Here is a 4620-nt window from a genome sequence, read left to right as displayed (position 1 = left end):
CCCTCATTGCCCTCCCCTCTCTTTCTCTCTGAAGCCTCCAGAATGGATGGGACTTGCCCAGGGTCAAACAGGAGTCAGGGAGCTGAGATCAATAACTGGTTTTCTGGCATCCCTTCCCCCAGTCCTGGGCTCTGAGAGAAGAATGAAATGTCTGTTCTTGTCTCGGACTGTTTCTTATCCAACTCAACCTCTCTCAAGGATTGGGGAGGGTGTCAGAAATCATGCATGGTTTCCTTCTGCCCTCCTACCTGGGAAGGGTGATGCTAGCCCTACTCTGCCTGGGCAGCCCAAGGTTCCAGCACAGCCAAGACAGGAGGGCACTCAGTGGACACGTGTGGATTTATACAGGACTGGGGGCAGTGACCTGCCAGCCCCCAGATGCCGCCTTCTTAAGGGCTGGTGGGGCCCTCCTGGCCCTGGAGGCATCCTTTGTTCCATCTGAGTGGGCATGAATAGATGATCAAGTCTCAGGAAGGACAGCCCTTGACCTCTGACTATCCAGGCAGGCATCTGTGGTCCTCTAGCTCAGTCCAGCCTGGGCATTGTCAGGCCCTCGTGTACAGTTATGGAGCTGACCATGATGCTGGGCAATTCAAGAGCTACCTGGGCAGTGTAGACATTCCTTTGAGAAGTTTCAACTACCGACATGCATGTGGCTGAGAAAAAGGCCTCCCGCTCACAGCCTCATAGGCTGCCAAGAGAAGTAATAATCCTCTAAACTTTGGAGTGTGTCCCTGACACAACACCCATACAGCAGACCATGGCCCTGCAATCCTTTGTCCTTTCAGTCGTTAGAAACTTTTGACATGCATATTCATTAAGAATCAAAGATATGGGAGCACCTGGACCGCCCAGTTGGAGGTTTACACTGACACTGCCATTGTCTTGGAGAGCCATATGCATCCATGTGGCCTCTGGAAGCCTGCCAATTATGGGTTCCATGGCATGGAATAATTCTTGAGCCTCCCGTTACTTCATTGCACAAGAGTTTCCTTACCACCCTGGCATTTGGTTTCTTCCCTTAGAAAAGGAGAGAGAAGAAACTGGAAAAGGAGCAGTATTGTTTTTCAGGGATGGGCAAGTAATATGGCCAGGGAGATGGCATAACTCACGGGCTCCCACCTCTCAGGGGCAGGAATGAGGTCTGTGTGTGTTCTGAGGGCACATAGGCTGTTCTGGGCCAGCCTCTGAGATGTGAGGACCTGATGCCCAAGGAAAGAGACTTGAGTTTACCACCACCAATGATCCTGACTTTTCAGCAAGTGAAAGAACTTCTTGCAGTCTTGGGAGGGACAGTGAGAGCACTGGATGAGTAGCTGCAGCCCCTGACCCTAAGTGAACCCCTTCCTTCCTTTTGTGTCAGATTCTGTGCTGTGCAGTGAGCTGTCATTGACTTAGTATCTGTTGCTTTCTCCCAGCGAACATCTGTTTTCAGGCCCAAGTGCCTCAGTTTTCCTTTGGGAATTACATCTCACCTGCTTCCAGTCCAAACAGTTGCAGAAGGATGACCCCATGTTCCACCCAGCTCGAAGAAGGGTTTACAACCCACATCTAGCCAGTCCCATTTTCCACCTTCTGGTGTTGGGTCAAGGATGAGAATGCAAACCAAGCCAGATCAAAGGCATTTAAAACCATGACTTTTTGGAATCCAAGAAAAGGAGAAACTCTTTCTCAGAAAATGGATGGTGAGTGGTTGTCAGCCTAGAACTGCTGTTGGCCAAAGGGCAGTGAGAGAGCCTGTGCCTGTAAACAGGGTCCCCCAAAGGCACTGAGCGGGACAAAGGTTTGGAGAGAAGCAAGATCACACTGAGACAGTGTGAGCCGCTGGACCTGCCAGGTCCCAACCCATTCTTCAACTTGTCACTTGCAAGTATTAATGTATTTCTACCCTTACAATAAATACTAATTTATTTTACTTCCGTAAGTGTGTCCAGTCACTGGGAAAAGAAAAAGTCCTGGTTGATACATCTGAGTCAATAATCCCTGATCCTTCCTCAGGTGTCCTCACTGGGTAGGCGTGGCTGGGGGAGGTGAAGACACTGGGTGGGGTCATAGACTAGGGGAGCTGCCAGACATCTCTGTCCCTGCTCCTTCCCTGTCCCAGGAGAGGGAAACCCTGGAAGAGTGATAGGATAACCAGTAGAGGAAGAGGTTCCTCAGTGATTAATTGGCCTTTTTGTGTTTTCCTTAATTTAGGGACCATTTTGGTAATGTGTTTTTACAAAGAAATCCCCCTTTTCCTCTAGGTTTCCAGTTTGTTACAGTAGGTTTCTCTTATTTGACGTTTACTTTTTCCTGTCTAATTTTCTACAGAATCATGACAAATAATGAACAAATACTGATACTTTACTATTAACTGAAGTCCCTATTCACTTTCCCTTTGTTATACCTTTCCTTGTTCCAGGGTCTCAAAGGACATGGGGTCATCATGTCTGTTTAGTCTCTTCTGGGCTCTGACAGTTGCTCAGACTCTCCTTGTTTCCATGACCTTGACAGTGTGGAGGAGGACTGGTCAGGTATTTTATAGACTGCCGGGCACTGGGATTTGCTTGGTGTTTTTGTCGTGGTTAGACTTGGCTTTGAAAAAGCAGATCACAGAGGTGAAGTGCTTCCTCTTCACTATATATCAAGAGGACAGGCTCTTAAGGAAACTTCTCACTTATATTCTTAACTTTGGTCACCTAGCTGAAGCAGTGTTTGTCAAGTTTTCCCACAGGTTAATTTTTTTCCCATGTCCATCCTGTATGTCTTATTTAGGAGGAAGTCATAATGCAGAAGCCACACTTGAGGAGAGAGGTGTTACAGCTGAGTGTCTATATGAATTGTTTAGAAGCTTTGTGCATAGGAGATTTCTATTTAACACCATTCATCGAAAACTATGTAATTTATTTTTACCAGTTTGGACACGTGAATGATTACTGTAAACTTTTGTTTATAATCCAGCACTACATTATTAGACTGCTTAGTTCATTCTTGCTTTGGCTGTTGAGAGCTTTTTCCATTTGCTCCTGTTTTCATTTTACATAATTTTTCTTTTGTGGGTTTTTAAAATTTTGGGTACTTCTTTACTTTCTGATATTTTAAGATTACGCTGCTTCATATATTTACTGTCTTAGTCCTAGCATCAGCCCTTTCTTCAAAGAGCCCTTGTTCCTTTTATTAGAGAATGGTATTAAAAACTTACATGTGGGAGCTCAATATGCTCAGCTGACAGTACATAGAAATACATGCATGTATCCCAGCCTATGCATATACACATAATTATAAAGATATCCATATGGAACTATGTGTAGGCTAAAGATAGTTTATACCGATGTCTCCAACCGGATCTGTTATGACATGGATATCGTAACCTTTTCCCTTTGTTTGACTGTAACATCCCACTCCAGTGGTAAGAAACCTGACTTCCACCATTTGTCATTTATTAAATTCAGTGCTTGTTCCATTCGATTACTGATATAGTAGTTTCAGTACTGTTAGCTACTACCCCTCATGGGAAAGAACTTAGAGTCCACTGTGTATGTATGGCATATTTTGTCTTTGGCCTACAGATTCTGTACATTTCCAAAGTTAACTTAGGTCAGCCCATTTGTCCCACTACCAACAGTGAGTTTTTCCATACATTTCTGAAACAGTTAGATTCTTTGTTACATTGTGTATTCCAGGCTTTGACACTCCCATATCCTAAGTAGCTAAGTTTGAATAGATTGTAAATTACTTGTTGTGTTGTAAAAATCTGTGGGTGTAGACAAATGCATAGTGACAGGTATTCACCACTAAAGTATCATATGGACTATTTCTACCACATATTCCTTAAACTGTTTACCAGTGTCAGTTTTACCTTTTCTAGAATGTCATATAAATGAGGTCATACAGTGTGTAGCACTTCAGACTGGATTCTTTCACTTAGCAATGTACGTGTTAGTTTCATCTATATCTATCTATATATATTTGCATGGGTTGATGATCCATTCCTTTATATCTCTGAATACTATTGCACTGCATGTATATGAGAGGAAAAATAATTTTCCCTCTACACCTCTATGTTCTTTATTGAGATCTCCCTTGTAATGAAAAAGAGACGAACTGGAGAAAACAATCAGAAGTTTAATATATACCATGCGTACCTCCTGTATACTTGAAAGATACCCAGGAAAACTGAGTCACTCCCTGAAATGGCCCAAGCCATTACCTTAAATGCTATCTTCTGCTGAGAACAAAAGAAAGATGTTAGGGAATGGAGGAAGCCACTTAAGGGATGTTATTATTCAAAGCCCAGTAAACAAGGGTATGGTTGTTACACAGATTTACATCCAGGCCTATTTCATTGACAAGCTTTGTTTTTTTTTTTTTTAAACATTTATTTATTTGGCTGCACTGGGTCTTAGTTGCAGCCTGTGTAATCTTTAGTGGCGGCATGCAGGCCCTTAATTGCAGCATGTGGGATCTAGTTCCCTGACCAGGGATTGAACCCTGGTCCCCTGCATTGGGAGTGTGGAGTCTTAACCATTGGACCAGCAGGGAAGTCCCAACAAACTTTTCTTGATATTTAGTCATCTTTCAATTCCTGGTCCAAAGAGGGACATACCCTTACAAATGGAGATATCCTTAATAAATGGA

This window comes from Mesoplodon densirostris, chromosome 18, assembly GCF_025265405.1.
Source record: "Mesoplodon densirostris isolate mMesDen1 chromosome 18, mMesDen1 primary haplotype, whole genome shotgun sequence".
Taxonomy (NCBI): Eukaryota; Metazoa; Chordata; class Mammalia; order Artiodactyla; family Ziphiidae; genus Mesoplodon; species Mesoplodon densirostris.
This window is presented reverse-complemented; position numbering follows the sequence as displayed.